General features: G+C 43.0%; 1 protein-coding gene across 4 annotated transcripts in view; it reads left to right on the top strand.

Annotated features, from left to right (window-relative positions):
* Nucleotides 1-391: 391 nt before the first annotated feature.
* SULF1 (sulfatase 1) overlaps nucleotides 392-13,257 on the top strand; it is a 186,887-nt gene continuing 174,021 nt past the window's right edge. For 2 of the 4 annotated variants that reach the window (XM_075549594.1, XM_075549591.1), the window contains exons 1-2: nucleotides 394-560; nucleotides 639-727. The gene's annotated coding sequence lies outside the window, so the exon portion shown is untranslated. Of the gene's footprint in view, nucleotides 728-13,257 lie in introns of all 4 variants that reach the window. The other 2 variants (XM_075549592.1, XM_075549590.1) reach the window with 1 other exon arrangement.

Raw genomic sequence — 13,257 nt, 5'->3', positions numbered from 1 at the left:
GTTTAGATTTCCAAATGCAGACGTCACATCTCAGTGCAAACTACTCCTACATGAACACTTTATCAGTGTGTCCAGATGAATTTTTTATCTTCTTCGGGGCTGGGCGTGGGGACGGGTGGATGGGTGGACGGGTGAGGTGGGGGCTGGGGGCTGGAGGGGAGTGCCTGGCTAAGATTGCCCTCAATAGATCGGCAGTAAAAGCGTGTTGGTGTTTCGGCTGTGCCTCAGTGCATCCTTCCTCAAGGTCCCAAACCGTCCCCCGGGGAGCTCAGGAGTTGTGAAAAGTAACACACAACTGGCCACCAGGCTAATTCATTCCCTCCACCTTCTCGTTAGCACCGCCCACTTCTCCTTTTTTTTTTTTTTTTTAAATCGCCGTCCTTTCTCTCGGCAAATCTCAGGTTACTCGGCTGGCAGGGAGTTCTCAGACCTCGAGTTCCTGTCCTGCCCTCAGCCTCCAATCCTTCAGAGACATCCAGCCCCGGCAATTGGATTGGGCAGCCCGTCTTGACACACCACTGCGCTGAGTGCTTGAGGACGTGTTTCAACAGATGGTTGGGGTTAGTGTGTGTCATCACGTTCGAGTGGGGATTAGGAGCAGGAAGGCTGCCTCCCCTGAGCTGTGTGGTCTTCTCCAGGCGAGAGTTGCAGGCAGCAGAACTCCTCCGCTTGGGGAAGAAGAGAGAGAACTCATCTGCTGCAGCCTCCGGAGAAGCCGTTTCTCCAGGTAAAGTACCAGATACCGAATGCTTTTCTCGCCCCCTCTCTAGCTTGATCGCGTACTTTTGAGTGGAATGCGTGCTAGCCCAGCCCACTTGTCAAAGGCAGTGGCCGCGGTCCTATCAATGCGACTATTGTACGGCTGACAGATAACAAGCAACCTAGCTGGATGCTCGGCTGTCTTTAGCGGACTAACACTGCTTGCTCATGCCTCGCTTTGGAAGGGGTGGCTAAGAAAATGCCCTTTGGAGTGTTGCTTGTGCCCTTGTAATATCCCCATGACCTGCGAAGGACCGGGACTTCAATTTGCCCATACAGATTGCATCCGGCCAAGAAGGCATTTATTTGAGCTTTCAAAATCAGAATTCACTTTCAAACTGTTCCATTTTCCTCCCCAATCTATAAAGCTTCTCTTAAGAGCCTGTTATCGCGTTGCCAGAAGAGATGGGCTTGCTGCGCTAACTGATGTTTTGCAGCGTCGATTATGACTGATTTATGGCGGAGCAGAGGACTAACATTTGGAGGGGATGGGGGCGGGACGGGAGGAGGGAGATGGATTGTGAAGTTTGGAAACTCCTTACGGAACTGGGTTATCCTGAACGGACTGAAGAAAGGGCTCGGCGTGAAAACAAAAATGCTTGGAGCCTGGAGGAAAGCAGGAAAGGAGGAAGTTGGGAAGTGCTCTTTAACATAGCCCTCTTGCAGCTGTAGGGGGAGCAGATGGAGGTAATTCATTTGCAGATCTGTTTGTGAAAGTTTTACAAGTCATTGAAAACTAAAGTAGTATCCCGGTAATGGATCGTTAAAGTCACTACATTTATGCCTTTTAAACAGGCGACCTGAAGTGTTACCTAAATGTAAATAGGTTGGGTTTTTTTCCAGCCTGGGTTTTAAACAACCCCCACCCCACCCACCCCAACATTATTTAATTATAAATCGGTCATTGGAAATTAATTGATGGTTGTCCTGTGCCTTGGAAGCATAAAATGAATTGTCATCAGATACATGTCCTGACCCAAAGCCCCCACGGTCGAACATTACATTGATCTGATTGAAACATTGAAGTTTACGTGTTCCCTTTGAGGCGTGCTTTAACACCGGCGTTTCAAAACCTCATGCTGTATTTTTGTGTAGACCCAAACAGTAAACGTTTTCTTTTCCACATTTTCCAACAAGCTAAGGTGAGTCACAGAGATACTTCTTTTGAACTGTAACAGACCGGCGATCCTAGAGCTGTGCTTGGTCCTAACTGGACTTGCATGTTTGGTAGAGAAACCCAGAGCTGCCCTGGCCCTTTGCAGGGAAGAGTGTCTGAATAATACGTGCTTCTGAAATGAGATCTGCGAATAGGTTGCTTGCTGGTGTTTAGTGTTCATCATCATAAAGTTGGCAAGGAAATTACATTTCTAGTTCCGTTACATAGTTTTTGGAAGTCGGTTAATATTTTTTTAGCCTCTTTTTCAAAAGTTAAGATGAAAACAATTTTGTAGTGTGGTGTTTAGTTGCTACTCAGAATGCTATCAGGATATCATTTCCAAAACCTTCTTCAGTGAGAAAACACCCTCATGAGTAATGCCCAGCAATTTTTCCAAGTGAGTATTATCTGATTCTCATTATTACATAACCAAAATAGCACTAGGTTCATAAGCTTTTGGAATTCCAGTCATTCCATCCTGGCTTTTCAGTGGCATTGGAGTTCCAATAAATATAGGCTGAAAGACAAACCAGCATCGTACCCCGTATCAGGACTAGAACTGCATGTACAGCCTGGAGCAGGGATGGTGGGTGCTTCATGGCCGTTTTCCCCAATCACCGCATATTTGAGGAGAAAGAAAAGTTCGTTCTCACAAATCCAAGTTTGTTCCCGATGGCATTTTAACAAAGACAAGGTGCTATTTAGTGATAAAAGCTAACTTGTAGATATATTCCAAGGCTGCCTACCCAGGAAGGACTTGGCTAATAAAGGAGAACTGTACACACACACACACACACACACACACACACACACACACACACAGAAATGCTGAGAAATTTTGAATGCACAGGGTGAAAAGGCAAAGTTTTTGTTGGTTTTCCGCTCCTGCTCAACCAGGGCTACCTTAATTTGAAGTTACTGAGTGACCCAGATGGGCCTGTTAAAAGACAGTGCCCACAGGGCAATCCCCGACTCTTGTCAAAATCTAAATCTACTGCTCCAGATGGCAAACATCCAGAGGCATATTTATGGTGACTTCTACATACCTCCTTTGACATTTGGATTCTTCCTGACGGCACTTGTGCTAGTGTGCCGGTCACACACATGAAGTTCCCATCAGTATCCTGACAGCTGGGAAAGTGTTTGAGTGCGCAGGCTGTCCCGCCTAGTCAAGTTAAAAATCATTGTGGGTAATGAAGGGGTAGAAGATCTCCACTTGCCATGTTGATGCATATTCCCCAGCTCACTCTCTCTCTCTCTCTCTCTCTCTCTCTCTCTCTCTCTCTCTCTCTCACACACACACACACACACACACACACACACACACACACACACACACATACACAGCTAGGCATCCATTAGGCTCTTGGGACCAAAAGACGATCTGAAAGTTTGGTTAATGGAATTAATAACATTCATTTTAATGATAGAATGCAACGCTAAAATACACCATCAGGTTCTGATGATTTGTTTCACTGAACTTGTGGTACTTTAAGAGTGAGGACCTACATCAAGGAACTAAAATAGGTTCTATCCTGGTTTTTTTTTCCTCAAAGAAATCTAGGCATGTGGTCCTGGCCATTTCCATGATAACAGTAGAGACAAGTGACAAAAGTGCATAAAATGTTCGCCACTCCCTTCCTTAATTAAATGCGAATGTTGAATGGATCTGGGGTTAGTTCAGAAGGTTTGGAATTTCAACAGATTCCATCTTTACCAGTCAGTCCTTCAAATGAATTTCTGATAGTGAGGTACTAGTAAATTATCAGTAAGGTTTGTCAAACCATTGCCATCTGCGTGACACAGCCCATGGGTCAAGTTGGGACACCTGGTTCTTTCCCCCTCTGCAGTATTTTTGTGGGGAGAATATGGAGTAAATGTAAGAAAATTAAGGAGCTGATACTAAACATGATATTTGTTATCATTTATCAGAGCCCTGGTGGGTTGTGTGTCAGCAGTTCTAAACCACCACCACTTCACAGGATAAAGACCTGTAGTAAAGATTTAGCCCATAAAGATTTCGTCCTGAAAACCCACGGTTCTGTTCTGCTCTATAGGGTCAGTATGAGTCAGAATGAATGTGGTGGCAGTGAGTTCTGAGTACATTGACTTTAAAGGAACAGAAAATCACGTGTAAAATTAATTCTGTGGTCGTGTAGTAAATTCACATTAACTGAGGGTCATATATTTGAAAGAAGTTATCTTATGGGAAGAGCTTGTTCTAAAACTTACTATTTAAAATAGTTCCAATTTTATCCCTGTACGCTGGGAATCAAGTATATTAGCACGTTGTGGTTTTTTCCCCTCTTCCTCCTGATGTCCTTCTCCTCTATAGCCAATCTGCCATCAAATCCTGTGGATTTTTTTCTTTTAAAATATCTCCCACATCAGATGAGTCAGTCAGGGTGCCATGTAGCACCGATGAAGAATACAGCTTTCCTCTAGTTCCTAAATGCTCCCCATCCCCCCGCCTCCCCTTCCACCCACTATCATGATCTGAATTCTACCTGGCTAGACCAGAGAATGTACACTGGTGCAGATGGGAGCTGGAGGCACAGGGAATCCAGGGCGGATGATACTTTCAGGCCCAGGGGTGTGAGTGGTGATACTGGGAGGGGAGAGGGAGAGTGGGTTGGGAAGAGGGAACCTATTACAGGGATCTACATATGACCTCCTCCCTGGGGGATGGACAACAGGAAAGGGGGTGAAGGGAGACGTCGAACAGGGCAGGATGTGACAAAATAATAATTTATAAATTATCAAGGGCTCATGAGGGAGGGGGTAGAGGGGAGGGAGGGAAAAATAAAGAGAACCTGATACCAAGGGTTTAAGTGGAGAGCAAATGCTTTGAAAATGATGAGGGCAATGATTGTACAAGGGTGCTTTACACAATTGATGTATGAGGATTGTGATAAGAGTTATATGAGCCCCTAATAAAACGCTTAAAAATAAATAAATAAAATATCTCCCACATCTGGCCCACAGGCCCCTTCCCAGTACAGTGACTCTTTCACTCTTGGCTGTGACCACAGTCTCCTAACCAGTCCATGAGTCCTCATGATCCTCATCTGTTCACATCTTACAGAGGGAGCTTCCAACCATAAACAGTAGTCTTTCCAACAAAGTATTTCTAGAATCAGGACTAGTAAATAGACCCCCATTACCCATAGAATGATGCCATTCGGACTTCTTAGTGGGACTTGTTGCTGTGATGTTATATGGGCCCAACTTTCCCTTTTCACTGTCTCACCATCAGAAGTTTATTCTCCTCTCCTGATTTTTACGGCCCTCCTAGTGCCTTCCCCTGCTCCTAGCCACTAGTTGTTTAGAGCGTAAATGAGACGAAATATGTACAAGGTTCTTTCTAGTTCTGTAGTTACAAACCTGGGGGTATCATCCTCATATCTGTAGCTTTTAAAGTTCCAACTGAAGTTCTACTCTTCTCTGAAGCCTTCCTTGCCTACCATGCCTTCTAGTGTCACTCCCCGCCCCTCCCCCGCCCCACCAATTAACCTTTAGTTACCTGCAGATGGTGCTTGGCACAACTGCCCTGGTTTTTGTCCTCTTTTATCATTTTTTTCTTTGCCCCTTGACTCCTCATGCTCCAGCCCTATAGGACAGACAATAACCAGGTCCACAATTATACCCACTAGAAGACTGCATAAATTTGTGAATAAGTTACCTGGACATTTCAATGCTTTTCCTTTAAAATCATTAACAAGTTCTGGTAGCCCTTCCATCCACAAGAAGAGAGGGCAAAAATGATTAAACTCAACTGATTTTAATTTTGGGGAGCCTCCACAAAGTGACAAGTGGAGGGAAGGTAGGGAGAAAGGGGAAACCGATCACAGGGTTTACATCTAACCCCCTCCCTGGGGGATGGACAACAGAAAAGTAGGTGAAGGGAGACATCGGACAGTGTAAGACATGACAAAATAATAATAATTTATAAGTTATCAAGGGTTCATGAGGAAGGGGAGCGGGGAGGGAGTGGAAATATGAGGAACTGACATCAAGGGCTCAAATAGAAAGGCAATGTTTTGAGAATGATGAAGGTAACAAATGTACAAGTGTGCTTGACACAATGGATGGATGGATAGATTGTAATGAGTGGTAGCAGCCCCCCAATAAAATTATTTTTAAAAAGTGACCCAAAAAAGTGACAAATAGAATGTTGAAATTATTATCCAAATTAAGTTGTAATGTTATATGAAACATTTTATCTCTTTTAACTTTCAATAAAAAAAGAGTTTCAGTCTCAGAAACCCACCGGAGCAGTTCTATCCAGACCTACAGGGTCACGATGAGTCAGAACGGACTCAATGGCAGTTAGGTTTGGTTTTGAGTTCTCTATAGATGATAGACATGAGTTGCTTCTCTACCTTATCAAATTCCAAACATCATTGGGGAAGAAAGAGAATACTGCCTTTAGATTCAGACAGAAGATCTGTATTTTTATCCAACAGATCTTCTTTCTTGCTATACGAATATGTGATGTAACTGTTCTGAGTTTCAGCTTCATTCTCTGCCCCAAAGAGAGAGGACTACTTGCCTTGGGAATTGTGATGGAAGCCTGTGAAGCACCTCGCTGAGTGCATACCCAATACCTGTGATCAATAAGTGGGAGCGAGAAGATTGATAGGTACACAGAAAACGGAGATCAAGAATACATGGATGTGTTTATCGCCGTTAAAGTCAACCATTAATTCTGTTTGTGGGGAGTCTACCACTAAAGAGCATGGGGACAGGGAGAGAGAGCGAGACTAGGAGAATGAACTGCACTGGGCATTTAGGAATTTGGAGCAACTGAGTTAATGGGTCTACAGGACAATGATGACAGTTGAACACACTTTGCTGGGAGGACCTGCACTCTGGTCCTATATGAAAGGTTAACAGAAAGGAGGCATAGGCCCCAGTGCTGTTGAGGAACAAAGGACCCAGGCAATGGACCCGCAGCAGGGAGTGGGATTTGCCAAAGGGTCATGTGCTCTCCTTCCTTCCTCTAGGCACACTATTTAGAAAGATTAACTTGGCAAAACACTGGGGAACCAGGTCAAGCTTCCAGAAGTCTTTGGTCAAGCAAGATACCATTTAGACAAAAGAAGGGGCGGGCCTTGGCCCTCCTTCACCTCCAAACCAAACAGTGAAAAGCTGAAAACAATCACCTTGAGTTCTTGCCTGGTCCCAAACCCTCCACCCACCACCACACTTTGAACTTTCAGTTGGTGCCCTTTCCCCAGCAGGGCTACAACCTGAGAAACTGTCTGACAAAGCACTGCAAGACACTGAACGAATATGTCTTTGAACACTGGACAGTCAGCTCCAGTTTTTATGATCTTGTTGTAGATCACAGGATATTTCATCCAACGCTGATCACCTGGTCTGCACCTGCCCCGGGCCGGGCAGAGGACAGAAGCCGAAACTGCCTCCAGCATGAGACCAAACGCAATATTCCTGGAACCCCTTCTTCCCAGAAAACATGTTCATAGGACTTTCAAAGAGATGCTTGACCTCATCTTCAGCTGTACCAACGAGGCGTACCAACCTTTCCCCTCTCAAAGTACACGGTCCATGTATAGCACTTATTTGCGAATGAAAAGGGGGAAATAAAAGTTAGTGTCCGTTTTCCTTTGGGAAGGAAAACCCCCTTCTTACATATGTTTTTACCACACGGGTACAAATCAGTAGGAAGCAGTTTCTACATTTTCTCAAATAGGCATCACAGGAACTTGGGTGTGCTATTATTTAATCGTAGGAGGTGTAGTCGATAGTGAACTGAGAACATGAGGAGATAAAGAGAGATGCTCTGTTTCTGTATTGTAAAAAGGAGGTTCTCTCAGAATTAATTGCCACATTTCCTGTAATAGTCAAACTGTAACAAAGGGCTGATGTGGGAACAGTATGAAGGTGGTAAGAGCCCTCGGAAAAAAAATGAAACATCGGACAAGTCAATGCCCCTCGTCGCAACCCTGTCAGACAGAGTAGAGCTGCTCCTGTGAGTTTCGGAGACTTGACTCTTTACAGGAGCAGAAAGCCTCATCCTTCTCCTGCAGAGTGGCTGGTGGTTTCGAACTGCTGACTTTAGGAGTAGCAGCCTGATGTGTAATCACTACACAACTCATGACTGTTATTAAATATTAACAACAACAAAAGGTTTGAAAGTTCAGCTGGACAATAAACCAAGCCTAGACATTTTGGTAAGACAAGAGTTCTATAGTAAGATGTGAACTTGTATAAACACATTCATACACACATAAAAATATTTAAAACATGAAGGGGCTTCAAAATATTCACGAAAAGATATAAAATCCTATACATTTGACTATTCTAGATTTTTCATACAAGTGAAATACATACAAATAATGTGTGTGTGTTTTTAATCATTTTATTAGGGGCTCATACAACTCTTATCACAATCCAAACATACATCCATTGTGTCAAGCACATTTGTACATTTGTTGCCATCATCATTCTCAAAACATTTGCCTTCTACTTGAGCCCTTGGTATCAGCTCCTCATTTTTTAATCATTTTACTGGGGGCTCATACAACTCTTATCATAATCCATACATACATCAATTGTATAAAGCACATTTGTACATTCATTGCCCTCATCATTCCCAAAATATTTGCTCTCCACAAAAGCCCCTGGCATCAGCTCCTCATTTTCCCCTCCCTCCCCGCCCCCCCCCACGTGAACACTTGATAATTTATAAATTATTATTTTGTCATATCTTACACTGTCCTACATCTCCCTTCACCCACTTTCTGTTGTACATCCCCCAGGGAGGAGGTTATATGTAGATCCTTATAATCGGTTCCCCCTCTCTACCCCACCTTCCCTCAACCGTCCCGGTATCGCCACTCTCACCACAGGTCCTGAAGGGATCATCTGCCCTGGATTCCCTGTGTTTCCAGTTCCGATCTGCACCAGTGTTCATCCTCTGGTCTAGCTAGATTTGTAAGGTAGAATTGGGATCATCACGGTGGAGGACAGGAAGCATTAAGGTCAGGAACTGGAGGAAAGTTGTATGTTTCATCACTGCTAAACCAGATTTGTAAGGTAGAGTACGGATCATGATAGCGGGGGGCAGGAAGCATTTAGGAACTAGAGGAGTTATATGTTGCATCAGTGCTACCCTGCGCGTTGACTGGCTTGTCTTCTCCCCGCGACCCTTCAGTAAGGGGATATCCAATTGCCTACAGATGGGCTTTGGGTCTCCATTTTGCATTCACCCTCATTCACAATGATATGATCTTTTGTTTCTTGATGCCTGATACCTGATCCCTTTGACACCTCGTGATCACACAGACTGGTATGCTTCTTCCATGTGGGCTTTGTTGCTTCTGAGCTAGGTGGCCGCTTGTTTACCTTCAAATAACAGGTGTTATTTGTCTGACTATTTTGCTCGGGACAGTGTTTTCAATATTTATTCACTTCATTGCATGTTATCAGTACTTCCTGTCGCTGTAGCTGAATAATATTCCATATCATAAACCTATCATATTTTGTTTATCTACTCATTTCTTGATGGATATGGATTATTTCCACTTTTCTCTCAATGGTTACTGGAATTCCCCAGTGAAGCCATCTGGCCCAGGACTTTTTGTTGTTGGTGTTGAGATGTTTTTCATTTTTTTGTTTTATTTTGTCCCCTCCCCCAAGATGTTTTTTTAAACATGAATGGATCTCTTCATTTCTTATGGTCCTGTGCCACTCATACCATGTTCAAATGCATCAATTCTTCTATCTTATTATTCCTTGACCAGCTTCTTTTTTTTTTTTTTGTAGTTAAAGGATCGTTCGCCTTGACCAGCTTTTGCATGCACCTGTGGTGACTGAATACCATGGCTTGGGTCAGGCACACCTTTGTCTTCTGCTTGACATCCTTTGCTTTTGAACACTTTAATGAGGTGTTTTGCAGGTGACTTGTCCAAGCAGGCTTGCTAGTTCCTCTTGAGTCAGTTTGGGTAAGTTAGATGCTACTAAGAATCTGGCCGCCTCATACGACTGCACCATTCTTTTCTCTGCTTCTATAAAGTTAGTCATGGGCCCTTTGTTTCTTTAGTTATTCACATCTTTGCGTGTGTGTCAGGTGTGCCTACTCTATCGAACTTTTCTAAGAACTACTGTCTTCTCGTTGTATTAATTCTCCCTGTTTTCTTCAATGTTCTTGATTTCTGCCCCGATCTTTGGTTTCGTTTACTCTTCCCTTTCTAGTTCCTGACATTGTCAAATTAGACTCTCAATCGAAAAGTTTTCATGGATTTTTCTGTAAGCCTTTATTGCTTTCCATATCCCTCTGGCTACTGCCATCACTGCATACTAGGAGTTTTGGTATAGTGTGCTTTCCTAGTTGACTCGTAAGAAATTTGTGATTTCTTCCTGGATACATTGGTGATTTGTTTAATAACGTTTTATCATTTACACGTGCTGTGTATTTTCCAGTTTTGTTTTTTTCTTCTTCTGTTACTGATTTCTAGCTTTATTCTGTTGTGGTTAGACAAAATACTTTGTGTGAGGGGCTTCAAAATTTTGTGAAAGAACGGAGTTAAAAGATAATAGAACTCCTCCATAAAGTTTTAAAGTCCCGTTTTAGTATTTTAATTAATTAATTGACTTGAGAGTTTGAAATTATTGATTTTAACCTTTTAAAAAGGATCAATATTTGATTTGTGAACCAACACAGGCGCTATCTAGAAAATAGCTCCTAGAGTAGAATGTACATTATTCTGTTGCTGGGTGGAGTTTAGTGGCCATGTAGTGTTATCTCGACCCTCCGTTTTCTTGTTGAGCTTCATTCTAAACGTTCAGCTCAGTATTGAAAGTCTCCAGTTATTACTGTAGTGCTATTCATTATTATCAGTGTTTGCTTATCTCAGCTGCTCTGATGTTGGGTGCATATATATTTACATTGGTTAACTCTTAATTATTTTTCCTCCCCTCCCCCCCGTATGCATACCTACACCACATTTACCAACTGTCTTGCTATGTAATCATTTAACGTTTCACATTTATGACAGGTGCCAGGCCCAGGACATCCTTCACGGGCCACCTTGAATGATATACTAGAGGTTAATCTAGAAACAATTGGCAAGTACTTGTGAGTTGCCTTTTTCATTCATCCTTGACATCTTTTGGTCTGGCCACAAAGAGTCTGAGGTAGGATAATGAAAGGGTACAAGTATCCAGGGCAAGGCTTGGCTAGGCAAGGGCCTGAAGGGTCCAGGGAGGGAGGACTGGGGAGGCAGGAATGGAGAGCAAGGGAAAAGGATCTTGTGGGGTTATGAAACTGGGGTGAACAGAGGATGAGTGGGGCCCCCACTTAGAGTAGAGGACAAACTGGTTCTCCACTCACGGTGAGCAGTGAGAGGTGGCAAGTAGTGGGTAGCAGGCAACACCCAGCCACTACCATCACTACTCCACCCCATGGGCTCCTCCACGGTACAGAATTCAGGATGAGGGATGCATCAGGGGCAAGGGAACTTGACACACCACCTGCTTCTTGAGCTATGTTGGAGGCACCTGGTGGATGGTGAGCAACCAGGAGGAACACTGACACCAAAGCAAGGTCACAACCACAGACTCTCACATGACACCAAGTATGCATAATGCCCTCATCTTTGGAACCTAACCATGTCAATAACTGAGGTTTGTAGTTACCTCTTCTGACAGAGTTTACCTTACAGTTTATTTTATTCATTTTGACACCCCAGTTCTCTTTTCATTATAATTTGCATGGAATATTTCCCCCCATCTTTTCATGATCAATCTAATCTTGTCCATGGGCCTAATGTATATCGCTTTTAAACAGAAGAGTTGGACCGTGGTTTTTGTCATTCATTCTGCCAATCTGCCTTTTGACTGGGGCATTTAGACGATTCACGGAAATTGACTATAAGAAGTGACTTACTTCAACCACTTTGTTACTTGTGTGTCTTGAGCCTTCTTTGTCTTTACTGCTGCTTATGTGTGTGTGTTTCATTGGCTTATTGTAGTGAGCTATTTTGAGGGCCTTCCCCTTTCATTTTGTTTTTAAGGTATTTTCTCATTGGTTACTATGAATTTTACATTTAACAGCTCGTAAGCTTGTATTTATAATGTTTGCATAGGTTCCCAAACTCATTTGGACTACCTATCACTCACTTTTCAGGAAAACAAAATTACTCAGCAACACCCTGTCAATTAAAAACCTTGTTACTAAAGCTCCCAATCCAGGCTAAAGTGTAGGTATCTGCTTTTGAAGCCCACCTCCTTCCAACCCTAGGTTGTTCAAGTGCCCTCCAGGAGTGGCACTGCCCACTTTGGGTAACATCATTGTAGGGTAAATTGGGACCAACTTAACCAGTAACATACAAGAAGTTCTGCATCTATGGCGGTCATCTCCCCACGCCTGTTGTTATCACTAATTATTGTAATATTGTAACTATTGTAATATTGTAACCTTGGTTTTTACATATTTGTTATTAAGAAACATGAAGGGCAGCATAACTTGAGTTATCAAGTTTGAATACTTCATGACTAGACCTTGTTTGCCATGCACTTCCCTGTGTTGGACAATTTTTAAAAAGATGGTGCTCTAACGCATGGATGGTCCCTGCTATAATTATTTGAAATGAAAGTGAAGGTTAAACTATTTAAGATCCTAGCTCTGTTAGAGTCGGGGTTTGAAGAGATTCATTGAATTCAGAGTCGGGAGCTATCGATGAGTTAATTCAGAAGCATGCACTATGGATATCATCTTCGAGCTTATGTTGCTAACATGACTTAGCACCAAATCACGTGTCCGTAATACAACATGTCCTCTGAATAGACTTCCTGCCAGTTGAAAGCCTCCCCGTTAACCTTCACCTGCCAATAATCAATCTTCCCCTGAATAGAATGTCCAAGTAAACAGATGTGCTTTGCATTGCCTCCAGACATCCTTGAAACTTCAGCTTTTCACTTTCATCTTGTGAGAAGTGCATCCAGAAAAGTGAGGCCCCCAGGAATTGTGTTCTCCTTTTTTCCCTCTTGAGAACATAATGCTGGTAAGAACATGGAAAGTATTCTGAATCAGGCAGAAAAATAAAAGCACAGGATATGTAATATTTTTAATTTGAGGCGCCAAGAAGTCCCACACATGTTATCACATTATTTTTCTATATTGATATTTATATCCAGTAAAACACGTTTGGAGGCTGCCAATACCAAACAGCTTGAGTTGCCTTACTTTGTAACACCTGAGTTGATGTGGCATCGGAAGGACCACAATATGCCTTCGAATTAGAACCAGAGCCCAAAGGAACAGGTATAAGGGAAGTCTTATTGTTTTATCAATCTTCCAAATGTATTTAATCTTC

This window comes from Tenrec ecaudatus, chromosome 5 (assembly GCF_050624435.1).
Source record: "Tenrec ecaudatus isolate mTenEca1 chromosome 5, mTenEca1.hap1, whole genome shotgun sequence".
Classification (NCBI taxonomy): domain Eukaryota; kingdom Metazoa; phylum Chordata; class Mammalia; order Afrosoricida; family Tenrecidae; genus Tenrec; species Tenrec ecaudatus.
This window is presented reverse-complemented; position numbering and strand designations above follow the sequence as displayed.